This window comes from Pipra filicauda, unplaced genomic scaffold (genome assembly GCF_003945595.2).
Source record: "Pipra filicauda isolate LSUMZ 115617 unplaced genomic scaffold, ASM394559v2 scaffold571_size334496_pilon, whole genome shotgun sequence".
Classification (NCBI taxonomy): Eukaryota; Metazoa; Chordata; class Aves; order Passeriformes; family Pipridae; genus Pipra; species Pipra filicauda.
Genome location: NW_024104722.1, coordinates 164306 through 178629, shown reverse-complemented (window position 1 = coordinate 178629; position 14324 = coordinate 164306). Strand labels below are relative to the sequence as shown.

The 14324-nt window shown below is 48.7% G+C and overlaps 1 long non-coding RNA gene across 1 annotated transcript in view; it reads right to left on the bottom strand.

Annotated features, from left to right (window-relative positions):
- LOC113998711 overlaps positions 1 to 14324 on the bottom strand; it is a 74843-nt gene that overhangs the window by 19145 nt on the left and 41374 nt on the right. The window contains exons 6-11 of the long non-coding RNA XR_005565900.1: positions 14101 to 14175; positions 10871 to 11000; positions 9511 to 9953; positions 8871 to 9028; positions 4450 to 4539; positions 2251 to 2296 (exon numbers count right to left, since the gene is read on the bottom strand). This is a non-coding gene — a long non-coding RNA (uncharacterized LOC113998711). The remainder of the gene's footprint in view (positions 1 to 2250; positions 2297 to 4449; positions 4540 to 8870; positions 9029 to 9510; positions 9954 to 10870; positions 11001 to 14100; positions 14176 to 14324) is intronic.

Sequence of the window (14324 nt, the reverse complement as noted above, 5' to 3'; positions counted from 1 at the left end):
TCTTTCAGCTCTCAGTGACCTGGAAGTAAATATCTCCATAAGCTCATCTTTGATATTAGGAGGGAGGGTGGAATTCCCAGAGACAATTTTGGTCCTGGAGAAACAATTTTTCATCCAACTGAAATGAAGTGCCTGAAAAAAAAATAAAATTCACTCCAAGGAAATTATTCTTTGGAGCTGCCACGAGCAGAGAATGAGGAGGGAGATGAACTTCAGTGGTTCAGATGTACAGCCTGGTCTCACTGTTCAGCCTGATTTCAACATTCCTATTTTATTTTTGGAGTTCCCTGTACATTTTCCCAAAGTATCTTCACGTGTCTAAAGCAAGAAGGATGTAGGGACGGAAAAGGAATTTTTCCTTGCACATCAGCTGCTTTTACCCCCTTCCAACTCATATCCTGCTTAACAAAGCTGATACAATAAATGACTTGGAATGGCTTTTCAGCTGTTAACGTGGAGAACACCCTAATTAAGGGAGGTGCAAATGACCTTGTGGATCCTGTAAAGCTGCTGCCATCCTGGAGCAGCCACGTGCTCCTCCATCCTGCTTTTTCTTTCACCTCCAATAGCTGGGAATAAAATAAAAGAGGCAACAGCCCTGTAATAATGGAAGTGCAGGCTGTGGCTTGTTCAGCACAGAGAGGTGATTGTGGCAAGGCCTTTTTTTATGTAAATACATGATTTAATTAAGAGATGCGGCAGGGGAATAAATAAATAACTAAAGCAGGAAAAGGGTCCAACAGAAGCTCAGCTTCTCCTGCAAACAAGGAGGATTTGGAAGTTTGCTCTGCCTTGGCAGCCTGGGGGTGCTCTTGGCTGGTTGGCCATGGGCAGAAGGTCAAAGTGCTGTTCAGATGAGAATCTCAGCAGTGACAGTTGTGCTGAGGGTGGGGTTTGCCTTCTTCTTTAGGTCCTAGATCTCATATTTTTGTCATCCTCTCAGTGTAGGTCCCAGATCCCATATCTTTGTCTTCCTCTAAGTTTAGGTCTCAGATCCCATATCTTTGCCTTCCTCTAAATTTAGGTCCCAGATCTCATATCTTTGCTTCCTTTCAGTGTATCCTTGCCATCTCTCTGTGTAGGTCCTAAATCTCATATTTCTGCCATCTCTCAGTGTAGGTCCTGGATCCCATATCTTTGCCATTTCTAAGTTTAGGTCCTTGACCCCATATCTTTGCCATCTCTAAGTTTAAGTCCTACATCTCATCTCTTTGCCTTCCTCTCATTGTAGGTCCTGGATCTCACATCTTCTTCTAAGAATACATCTTCTCCTTGTCTTCTTCCAAGTTTAGGTCCTAGATCTCATATCTGTTCCATCTCTAAGTTTAGGTCCCTGTTCTCACATCTCTGCCATCTCTCAGTGTAGGTCCTGGATCTCCTATCTTTGTAATCTCTCTGTGTAGTCCTAAATCTCATATTTTTGCCACCTCTCAGTGTTGGTTCCTGGATCTCCTATCTTTGCTTTCCTCTAAGTTTAGGTCCTTGATCCTACATCTTTGCCATCTCTAAGTTTAGGTCCTACATCTCATCTCTTTGCCTTCCTCTCATTGTAGGCCTTGGATCTCATACCTTTACCTTCCTCTCAGTGTAGGTCCTTGAACCCATATCTTTGCCTTCCTTTTAGTTTGGGTCCCAGATCTCACATCTTTGCCATCTCTCAGTGTAGTTTCTGATCTCATACCTTTGCCACCTCTAAGTTTAGGTCTTTAATCTCAAATCTTTTCCAGCCATCTGGATAAAGCAGATAAAGGAAATTTTACATGGGGGTGTGTAGGGTGGGTTGTTTCTTTTTCGAGTTCTCACGTAAAATGGGATCAGGTTAAAGCCCCGGGGGCTTTTCCAGGCCAGCAGGACATCCCTAAAGTGCTGTCACTGAGGAGTAGTGGCCAACTGGAGCTTGGCATGGGATTAGCTCTGTTCCTGTACATGGGTTCCCTAATCCAGTCAGCACTCCTTGTGTTTCCAGCCTCATCCAACCAGTCAGGTTTAATCCCTGGAAACAGGAAAACAAAGATGTTTTCCAGGGCTCAGGGTGGGATTTCCTGACCTCCCTCTTGCTGCTGGTTGGGGGTGAGGGTAGAGGGTGCTGGAGGGGAAATTTGGGGCTGAAACGATTCAATCAAGGGGAGTTTGAGGCAGATAAACTGATTTTCTTTTCTGTTGCTGGTTGGAGAGAAGATAGCCAGAAATTAATGGATTTTGGAGTGAATTTTGGAAGTGGAGCTGAGCCCACACCAAACAGCGACTGACCTGGTTCCTTCCCAGAGGGGTTTTTGTTCTAACCCTCCGTGTCAGGCTGAAAAAAGGAAGAAAATACTGTTATTTGATGAAGAAAGTGTCAGAGTTGAACTTGGAGAGAATTTCTTCTCACAAGTACAACCTATTTTCTATCCCTGCAGCTCCTGGGGAGCTGTGGGAGAACTGAGATCGTTCAGCCTGGAGAAGAGAAGCTTTGGGGTGACCCCATTGTGGCCTGAAGGAGCTGAGAAAAACACGGAGAGAGATGGAGGGACAGGACACAGGGAGTGGCTTTGAGCTGGAAAAGGGGAGATTTAGGTGGGATATTGGGAAGGAATTCCTGGCTGGGAGGGTGGGGAGGCCCTGGAATAGAATTCCCAGAGGAGCTGTGGCTGCCCCTGGATCTCTGGAAGTGTCCAAGGCCAGGTTGGAGCAACCTGGGCCAGTGGAAGGTGTCCCTGCCCATGGAAAAGGGATAGAATAAGATGATCTTTAAGGTCTTTTCCAACCCAAACCATTCCAGGATTCTGTGAAACCCCCCAGAAGCAACCTGGGGTAGTGAAAGGTGGACCCAGATTTATCTCCATGCTGGATGAGGAGAAATCAAAACTTTCCACTTCTCATAAAAGTGAATTGTACACATCCAATTTATGCTAAAAAAAATTCAATTCTTCTGATCAAAATAATGCTGCAATAAAATACCTTAAGTAGAAACCTTGATGCCAAAGTTATTTAAGGCTCCAAAGTGATTTATTTTTTATTATTTACGGTTGAACCATCTGAACATCTTTGTGTTGCATAAATTTCCCCCCAAATATTAGGTTATATAACATTTTATAATATTCATCGCAGCAGAAAAGATACAATCGAGCCATTTGACCATTATTAAAATGTGAATTACAAGCAATCCCCTCTCTCTTATTGTTGCAGTTCTTTTGTATTTCTGAAGCCACAGGAAATTTAATAAATCTTCGCAGGACTTAATAAAGAGCAGCAGATTTATCCAGGCACTGAGATATTCATTTAGGCTTCAGAGCCCTGTTGAATTTATTTCCGTGGGATTCCTCACCCCCAACTAGCTCCTGGATTTCTTGCATTCTCCCCAGTGCTCCCCAGAGCACATGGAAGGTTCTTGGAAGACTGGGCTGTGCTGGTGTTGTGTCCAACAGGTAAATCCTGGAATCATGGAATGGTTTGGGTTGGAAGGGACTGTGAAGATCATCAAGTTCCAGCTACCTGAGATGGGCAGGGACACCTCCCACTATCCCAGGTTGCTCCAACCTGGCCTTGGACACTTCCAGGGATCCAGGGGCAGCCACAGCTTCTCTGGGCAACCTGGGCCAGGGTCCACAGGGAACAATTCCTTCCCAATCTCCCATCTCTCCCTGCCTTCTGGCACTGGGAAGCCATTCCCTGTGTCCTGTCCCTCCAGGCCTTGTCCCCAGTCCCTCTCCAGCTCTCCTGGAGCCCCTTTATGCCCTGCCAGGGGCTCTCAGCTCTCCCTGGAGCCTTCTCTTCTCCAGGGGAACCCCCCCAGCTCTCCCAGCCTGGCTCCAGAGGGGCTCCAGCCCCTCAAAAACCTTCCTCCTCTGGCCTTGCTCCAACAGGTCCCTTCCTTTCTTTTGATGAGGACCCCAGACCTGGTTGCAGAGCTCCCAAGAATTGTGAGAATTTGTGGGTGTTTTGCTTGGAAACATCTCCTGGAGCCCTCCTGGAGCAAGAGGCCCCAGACTCCAAAAAGACCCCAGTCAAGTAGAACATGGACAAGAGCTACAAATAAAATAATGCCATAAAGATCATACAGACATAAAATTACTGCTTGAAAATATCCCATTAAAAGAGAGAAGATATCCAAGTGTTTTTCCTGTATATGACAAAATTGGGAAGGTTCTGCCCTCAGACACAAAGTTCATGGACACACGGCCTGAGACTTGTGAGGAGACTCAAGTTGAGGTCACCTCAAACCTCTCTTTGCAGGAAGGTGGGACCTCACCAACCAACACCCCAGGACATTTGATTTGTGGGAACATTCCTGTCTCCAAAACACTGGCAATTCAAACCCTCCCTTGCATCCCCGACAGCTTTGGACAACAAAATCAGAGTTATTAAAAAGTCAAGAAAACTTTACTATGGGGCCTCTCGATAAGGAAGAGGAAATGGGTTGATTGAAGTAGCTGGAAAGAGAAATAATGAAGTTCTGATTTGCCTCACCATTGAAAATACAACATTTCTTTATCCAAGGGCACTTGTCGTGGGAGCTGAGAAGGAGGCTTTGACAAGAGCCTGAAGTCTCTGTGGAAGCTGTGAAAAAAAAACAAAAACAAAAAAAAAACACAAGAAATTTGAGAACAAAAAACCCTCAGGAGAAAATAAAAAAAAAAAAAATTCCGAGGGTTTGAAAAGAAATCAAGTGTAAAATAATAAGAAATAAAGTCACATTTCTTCGCTCTGGTGAGATAGGATACACATGAGGACTGGAGTGCTGACTTTAAAGAGAAGGAGGATAAAATAAACTATGAATATTAGCATTTTATATTAATAGAAGTGCCTGTAGATTGCAGAATTCTCTCTGTGCAGCACAGATAATTCAACACACACTTGTTGTTGAAACCTTTGAGAAAAGTGGTTTTCCCTCTAAGATCTGAAGGTCATTCCTTTCTTTCTCAGAAAAGCCTGGAAAATTCAAAATCTAAGTCTCTGTTTGTTTGTAATAGTGAGAGATGGGAATTCCAAATGGGATTTGGAGAAGAGAAGGCTCCAGGGAGAGCTGAGAGCCCCTGGCAGGGCCTAAAGGGGCTCCAGGAGAGCTGGAGAGGGACTGGGGACAAGGCCTGGAGGGACAGGACACAGGGAATGGCTTCCCAGGGATAGATGGGATATTGGGAAGAAATTCCCGGCTGGGAGAGAGGAGAGAGACTGGGATGGAATTCCCAGAGAAGCTGTAGCCTCTCTGCAAGTGTTCACCTGTGTTATTATTAATGCCAACTATTCATAAAATGCAGAGAAGACATAATTCCATTGTGCTCTTGTTCTGGATGAGCCCTGGAAGCTGCTTTTCCTCTCTTGCTCTTCTCTGCTTGGGCATAATTGAGTTTTTTAGTTGTTGATATTAATGTTTTCCTGCCCTCCCTGGCCTCTCCCATCCCCAAAGGATGTCGTGTGGGGCTTGGCCTGACAGCCAAATACATCAATTAGTGGCTTATCCTGCCTACCTTCTTGATTAAAATCCTTTCATTAAAAGCCTTTGCCCTAAAAGAGCTGGAAAACGTGGTTGTTCCTCCCATCCCCGTGGAATGAGGCTGTTTACTGAACACTCTGTCACAAACACCAGCTTTCCATGGCCTGACAGCCCAACCCGGTCTTTTGGAAATGTTTTCCCACGGGAACGAAGCAAAGGATCTGTGGCACGTTCCTGACGTGGATTGTCCTGCAGACAAGTCTCTCCACGTCCAGTGTCCTCCTCGGGAGTGCAGATGGATGCTGGGAGAGCTGCAAACCCCCCTGAGCATCACCGAGGGTTTGTGGGGCAGCCCCCAACCCACCGACCTGCTCTGGGTGATTTGGGAAGAGCCAGTGGGAGGAACAGCCTGTAGGGATATCATGGAATGGTTTGGCTTGGCCCTCTGGACAAGGACACACCATCAACCAGCAGCTCATTACACCCTGCAGACAGATCCAGCATAATAATAAAAACTCATAATAAAACTCCTCTCTTTAGAGAAGAAGTTATTTTCCCCTCAGGCTCCTACTTGGCTCCTTTTCATTTCATCACATAATAATAATAAAAAAAATGATCTGTCGGTATTAAATATTGAAAAACCAAATGTGCAAAGGACAATATTTTTGTTCATGCTCATTTTCAGGTTTATATTTCTCTCCATGAGACTCTGGAAACTGATACTGGGGGAACGTTATCCTTGCAATGAGAATTCCTCCTTTCAAATGAAGATCTGATCAGCAGTTATTTTTCTCCAAGGCAGCGGACAGGAGATTCCTCTTGGATTAAAGCAGAGGAAACTGCAGGACCTGAGCAGAGTTTTCCAACTCTAATGCTGAGAATTTTCTCATTTATTACCTGCCATGCATTTTTTTCTATTGTTATTACTGCTGATTGCAGAGGTTTTCAATGGTTTGTTTGGGGTTTTTTTGTAATCAGTGCTCTTACCTCCTTATTTGTTCATTAACTCCACAGGCCAGATTTGGGATGATAGAATCACAGAATCATAGAATTGATCGGGTTGGAAAAGACCTCTGAGATCATCCAGTCCAAGCCTTGATCCAACCCCGCCGTGGTTCCCAGCCCATGGCACTGATGCCACATCCAGTCTGTCCTTAAACACCTCCAGGGACGGAGAATCCCCCCCTTCCCTGGGCAGCCCATTCCAAGGGCTCAGCACCCTCTCTGCAAAGAAATTCTTCCTGCTCTCCAACCTCCCCCTCCCCTGGCCCAGCTGCAGACCCAGCCCTCTTGTCTTGCTGAGAGTTGCCTGGGAAAAGAGACCAACCCCCCCCGGCTCCCCCCTCCTGGCAGGGAGTTGCAGAGAGTGAGGAGGTCTCCCCTGAGCCTCCTCTTCTCCAGGCTGAGCCCCCCCAGCTCCCTCAGCCTCTCCTCCCAGCACTTGTGCTCCAGTCCCTTCCCCAGCCTCGTTGCTCTCCTCTGGCCCTGCTCCAGCCCCTCCAGGGCCTTCCTGAGCTGAGGGCCCAGAACTGGACACAGCACTCCAGGGGTGGCCTCCCCAGCGCTGAGTCCAGGGGCAGAATCACTTCCCTGGCCCTGTTGGCCACCCTGTTCCTGAGCCAGGCCAGGATCCATTGGCCTCCTTGTCCCCCTGGGCACACTCTGGCTCCTGTTCAGCTCCCTGTCCATCCCCACTCCCAGCTCCCTTCCTGCCTGGCTGCTCTCCAGCCCCTCTGGCCCAGCCTGGAGCTGCCGGGGGTTGTTGTGGCCAAAGGGCAGGACCCGGCCCTTGGCCTGCTTGAACCTCATCCCCTTGGAATCAGCCCATGGATCCAGCCTGGCCAGGTCCCTCTGCAGAGCCCTCCTGCCTTCCAGCTGATGGACACTCCCCCCAGCTTGGTGTCATCTGCACACTTGCTGATGATGGACTCAATCCCCTCATCCAGAGCATCAATAAAGACATTAAACAGGACTGGGCCCAGCACTGATCCCTGGGGACACCACTGGTGATGGATCCCACCTGGATGCAGCTCCATCCCCACCACTCTCTGGGTCTCCAGTCAGTTCCTAACCCAGCAGGGAGTGCCCCTGTCCAAGCCTTTTCCAGGAGTATCCAGTGGGACACAGTGCCCCAGGTTGTGCTGAAGTCCAGACAGACACATCCACACCTTCCCCTCATCCTCCAGGTGGGCCAGCTGGTCATAAAAGGAGATGAGGTTGGCCAGACAACCCGATCTCAGAATGGTTCCTGTGGTGACAAACAGGTAATGCCACAAACCTGGGTTGTGACTGCATGGACAGGGCAGGAACTCTGAGGAGAAAATGGAATATCTGCTGGTTTCCCACAAATATCCCAATAACCAGTGATGGAGGCAAAGGGAACCTCGGCAGTTCCGTGGGTGCCTGGGCCAAGGAATTGTGATTTTTAATGTTCCAGCGTGGAAATGTTTTTCTTCACGTGGAGAAAGCAATAAGTGATGGGAGGGGGAATTCTGGGGCAAAAATGTTTCTGAGGGGCTGGGAGATGCAAAATTCCCACCTAAACCTGTACCCTGTGTTTCTCTGTGGGTACAAGAGCCAAGACCAACACCTACCCATGATCTGTGATCTCCTCATGTGGTGAAGCTTCAGGAGGGAACTCCTGAATGAACTTAAAGCTCAGGGCACCTCTGTGGGCAGATGCAGCCTTAGGGTAAATTTTGAGCAACCAAACCCTCCCCTTTGGCTGCAGCAGCCCTGGGGAGCAGGGAAATCTTTGGGATCCTGTTTTGACTTGGAACAAAGAGCTGGAACCCAAAATTTTCCATATTTTTCTTCTCTGAGGTCCCACTAAGTCCTGCTGCTGAGATGTCCCTCAGATAAGACATTGCTCCTGTGGTGGGGTCAAACCATGAGATAAAGCACCAAGGCCACAACTCTGAACCCAACCCCAGGGTGTCCTTTCTTGCATTCCAAAAATCCTCTCCAAAGGAGCAGTGAATGGTTGAATGGGTAATTTTTGAAGACCTTCCATTAAGTAAAAAAAAAATATTATTGAATTCCAGTTTAAAATGAAGTGCTCAGGACCTGCTTAACTGCTCGTGGATTTAATATCAGAGAAGAGCAGAAGGATAAAATGGGTTGGGTTGGAGGGATCTCAAAGCCCATCTTGTTCCAGGGACACTTTCTACTGTCCCAGGTTGCTCCATCCTGGCCTTGGAGACACTTCCAGGGATCCAGAGGCAGCCACAGTTTCTCTGGGCAACCTGGGCCAGGGCCTCCCCACCCTCAGAGTAAAGAACTTTCTTTCTACTCTGAGATTTAACTTCCTGCTCCAAGTTAACCCAATTCTTCCTATTTTCCTAAAGAAGAATGTGTGGTGTCACCTCCACCAAGACAGGATATTTGTCCAAAAACCCCTGTACTACTTCACAGCATCCAAATACAACTGAATTCCTCCTTTTTCACCACTTACCAACCACAGGCCTCTCCAAAACTCTCCCTCAAGCAGGTCCAGGCTCCACCTTGGTGGAACTCCCCTGTGTTGCTGTTCCAAATTCTTCTGCGTGGCTGAAATGGGAACTCCGAGGTGAGCAGAAGCCAATTAAAATCCATTGATCTGCAATTAAGCTCCTGCAGATGGAAATGATAAAAAATTTAAATGAAAATTGATTTTATGTAGTGTTTTGGGTCTTTTTGGTGGGTTGTTTTTTTTTTTACTTTGTCAAGAAAAAGCAGTAAAAAAAAAGAGGATAAAAAAGAAGGGTTTTTTTAGATGGTTTTATGGTTTTTATAAAACAAACCAATAAAAAACTCTGGAATATCTCGTTGTTCGGGACAGCTGGAAAAAGCTGCAGCACGACAGAAGTTTTCAAATCCAGCACTTTCCTTCCTCAAAATGTTTTTGCCTGTTCCTTGACATTTTACAGGAGTAAACCTGTGGAAGGTGATCAAGACCTGCTAACCTTTCCTTGGCCTACCAGACTCTTTAGTTCCTCCTGGATAAGAACACACTCTTATGGGAAAAATATGGGGAAAATACAGGAAAAACATGGGAAAAATACAGGAAAAATATGGGAAATGGAGCAAAGTGCTGAAGCATTAACAAAGCAAACCTGATACTTGGAGGTGATGGCAGGAGAGTGGTGCTGGTTCCATCCCAGCTGACCTTGCTCTTGTCCCACTTCCCAAACTTCTCTGCTTGCCATTTTTCAGGTGGGTTTTGGCAGGAAGCCACCCAAAATTGCCAAATCAGTGAGAGCTGAAGCTGTGATCAGCCCTAGGGGAACCATCTGCTGGAAACTTTGAGGCCACTAAACACTGTCCTCACTTGGAAGAGTCTTTTTTCCACATCTGAGCTGCACTTGAGGTCCTTCCTTCAATCTACTTCTAGAAAAAAATCACTTCAGCAGCAGCTTGAGGCAGCTGGGGCTGGTTCTGAGCACACAGATGAGCCGAGTCCTGGGCCCTCCACGTTTTGTTTGGTGTCCAGTTCCTGAATCCCTGAGAGCAGGATCTAACTGAGCAGCTGTTCTTCCACCAGATGCACCAGGACGGGCTGCAACAAAATGACTGAGGAATATGAAAGCTGGCAGTTAGCACAGAGACATCATTAAACTCCTCACCTGCCACGATGAAAGGCATCCCGGGGTTTGTACCACACTGAGAGGCTTCACGGAACAGCTGTTTGAGATGATGAGCTAAAAACTGCTGGAGGAACAGACAGCTTGGAAAAATGGGAACAAGGGATGATCCAGGTAATTGCCAGGAGGGAGGAGCCGGGGGGGGTCGGGCTCTGCTCCCAGGGAACAAGGGACAGGACGAGATCCATCCCAGATCCAGAGGGGCTCCATGGATGGCTCAGGTGGCTCTTTCCCTAAATGCTAAAATAGCTGCAGCAGTAATAATGGAATATTCCCATAGGGATTATTCAGGATATCCCTCCCAAAGCCCTGAAATGGCTCCACTGGTGTGTCCTGCAACATTCCCCAAGTGCCACGTCTGGACACAAAGCTGCTGCTTAAGGTAGGAATCCCATCTTGGAGAATATTCCCCAAAAACACCGAGCTGTGTACAGGGGTTTATGGATCCATCATCACCCATGGCATGGGGGATGATCCAAGGAGCTGGGATCTAAAGGAGAACCAGTTAATTGGGTAATTGTACAGAAGAGTGACAGGAGGAGAGGGAATGGGATCAGGTTGTGCCAGGGGAGGCTCAGGTGGGACAGGAGGAGGAATTTCCTCCTGCAAAGGGTGGTGAGGCCTTGGCAGGGGCTGCCCAGGGAGGTTTGGAGTGCCCAGCCCTGGAGGTGTCCCAGGAAGGCCTGGCCGTGGCACTCAGTGCTCTGGGCTGGGGGACAAGGTGGGCATCGGGCACAGGGGGATCCATGGGCTGGGAGGGCTTTTCCAGCCTCAGGGATTCCACAATTCATCCATATCTTTATACTCCTACTATTTTGTCTTTAATGTGCACCTTGGGGACGAATCAGTGCAAGAAGACACCATGTCATGAGGAGTTCCTGAACACCAAGAGGTGCCTGTCATCCCCTGGGACTTCATTTTCTTCTCTCTTCATCTTCCCGGTGTTCCTGGAACGGGAGTTTCTGTAGAAGAAAATACAGTGAGCAAAATGAAACTTTTGAAGGGCATATCAATATTTTTGCACAAAGCAATTTTAAAACTCAGGAGTGTTTTGGTTTATGGCTGGGGAGGTTTTTGGGAGTGCTGCCTGTCTCTAAATGGGGCTCTGAGCAACCTGGGCTGGTGGGAGGTGTCCCTGCCCATGGCAGGGGGTGGAACAAAATCAGCTTTAAGGTCCCTTCCAACCCAAATCATTGCGGGATTCTGGGATAAATGGCAAAGCTGCCACACTTCCAGATTGCTGCCACCACAAACACAAGTTCCCACCTCACCTCCTGCCCCATCCCTTCCTCCAGAGGTCCCTACAGAGCCCCCCTGGCAGTGGGAGCTGGGGGTTCTGCTCCCTGCTCTGGGAAAGGCCTCCTGCCTCACGTTTTATCCTTAAAAACCAGGAGAGAGTTACAGATCAAAGGAAAGCAAACTCAGCTTTGTCTAATCTTGATGCTTTTCTAACTGGCTCAGCTCGTGCCAAGCCCCTGAGGATTCCTGTTTGCCATGGGAATTAGAGGGCTAAACACAGCTTGGAGGAGCTGGGCTTAATCTCTCTGTTTGTTCTTATCAGCATCATTCTCCCCTGAAGTTTTTTTTGCTGTGAGTTCTGCAGGGTGAGAAGCCTTCTGGGGTGATGTGGGGGCTGCTGAGGCAGCTCAGAGCAGATGGGCCTCGTGGGGGATTCACCTCCTGCCCAGGGATGTGTCCAAGGTCCATGGAAGGACATATCCAAGGTCCATGGAAGGACATATCCAAGGTCCATGGAAGGACATATCCAAGCAGGTCAAGGGAGGGGATTCTTCCCCTTGACTGCTCAGGTGAGATACCCCCTGCAGAGCTGCTCCAGCCCTGGGAACAATAACATGAGGATGTGGAGCTGCTGGAGAGAGTCCAGAGGAGGCCACAGAGATGCTCCAGGGCTGGAGCCCCTCTGCTCTGGAGCCAGGCTGGGAGAGCTGGGGGGGTTCCCCTGGAGAAGAGAAGGCTCCAGGGAGAGCTGAGAGCCCCTGGCAGGGCCTAAAGGGGCTCCAGGAGAGCTGGAGAGGGACTGGGGACAAGGCATGGAGGGACAGGACAAAGGGAATGGCTTCCCACTGCCGGAGGGCAGGGAGAGATGGGAGATTGGGAAGGAATTGCTGGCTGGGAGGGTGGGGAGGCCCTGGCACAGGGTGCCCAGAGAAGCTGTGGCTGCCCCTGGATCCCTGGAAGTGTCCAAGGTCAGGCTGGACAGGGCTTGGAGCAACCTGGGCCAGTGGAAGGTGTCCCTGCCCATGGCAGGGGGTGGCCCTGGATCATCTTTAAGGTCCCTTCCCACCCGAACCATTCCAGGACTCCATAATTTTTTCAGGATGTGCCACCACCAGTGACCTCCTCACACACGTGGGAATGGGGAACTCAGAGAGGTCCTTGCAGCCTCCAAGGGTGAAACAATTTCCTGAAGAGGACACTGCTCAGGGTGCCCAAAACTCCTGCTGTGCTGCTCAGAGTCCCTGTGGGGAGTACGAGGGGGGGAAAGTGGGGAAACAATTCCAGGACATGAACCTGGGGGATCATGTGGGATCTGCACAAAATCCCTGGGGAAACAATTCCAGGACATGAACCTGGGGGATCACTTGGGATCTGCACAAAATCCCTGGGGAAACAGTTCCAGGACATGAACCTGTGGGATCATTTGGGATCTGCACATGGGGAAACAATTCCAGGACATGAACCTGGGGGATATCATGTGGGATCTGCACAAAATCCCTGGGGAAACAATTCCAGGACATCAACCTGTGGGATCATTTGGGATCTGCACAAAATCCCTGGGGAAACAATTCCAGGACATGAACCTGGGGGATCATTTGGGATCTGCACACGGGGAAACAATTCCAGGACATAAACCTGTGGCATCATTTGGGACCTGCACAAAATCCCAGGAGACCCCAGGGCTCTCTTTGCCAGCTCTCTTCAGAGAGGTTGGTACTTCCCTCCCCACCTCCTGATGGACATTCCTCACTGCAGGAATTGCCTCTGCACCAATTCTCTCCCAGCAGGGAGAATTCTCTCCTGCTGCAGGGACACTCCTGGCTGGAATAAATGGAGCAATGTGTGCATTTGCTACCTGAACAACCAGCTCATGCAATTCATGTCCTAATTGCAGGGAATCCACCCCAGAAAGGTGCCCACTGGAGCCTCCACCTCCCACCTGCATCCCAGGGAGCTCTGGGAGATGCTGGCAGGGAGACAGGACCATTTCTGTCCCCTTACATTAATGGTCAGGCAAAGAAAAACACCTCACAATCACTTGTGACACGAGACAAAGTGTCCCTGCAGGGTCCCCACGCACTCTGTGCCCAGCACAGGGGTATTTATGGGAAAGAAGGTTAACCCTGCACTGAAATGCTTTCAAACCCAACAGACAAGACAGAACTGGAGAGGAAAGAGGAATTATTACACCCATTTTTGCCCTGGAGAGTTGAGGGCTAAACAGACTAAATAACAAGGCAGGCACCTGGCAACAAAGCCCAAATCCTGCTGTCATTCAGAGGCCCCAAACAGGCCCCTCCTCTGAAACCAGGCCGGGAACTGCTGTTGATTCCAAGCACATGGTTTTTTTCCCCTGACATTTCTTTCCCTGAGCCATTTGAAAGCAGCCCCAGAAAGTGCCCAGTCAGCACTGGGCTAATGAAGGTCACTCCTTTTGCTGACTCCTGTTCCAGGGGTCCCTGGGCACCGTTTCAGCTCCAGGCAGTTCACTGAGCAGACACGAGGCCCTTTCTCTTTTCTCCCTTTCCCAGTGCTTCATAGTCCAGAGCCCCTGATTAATTCAGCACTCTCTGCACAGCTCTCAGGCTCCATGATTAGCCTCAGAATGTATTTTAAGCTGATCTGTGCTGAACTGCTGTGGTCTTCCATAAATTCTTTTATTACTACGAGAAGCAGCCACCCATTTAATCAGGGCTGTCTCCATTAATTCCATGTCTCACAATGCCCCAGTGTTTTGGGTTTTTTTTTTTGTCAGGATAAAAAGATGCAACTTGCACTGCAGAATTCTAATAATCATATTATTTTTGCTTTTCCTGCCCCTACCTTTGTGTAGATCCTGTTTCACCGGGGGAGGTGAGACATGATATGGTTTGTCTGACACATCTCAGACCAGCTTCTCTGTGGGGCAAAGAGGTGTCAGTGAGTCCAGAGAACTGGGTGATCAACCTATTAAGCATCAAGGGGAGGCTCAGGTGGGACAGGAGGAGGAATTTCTGCCTGGAAAGGGTGGTGAGGCCTTGGCAGGGGCTGCCCAGGGAGGTTTGGAG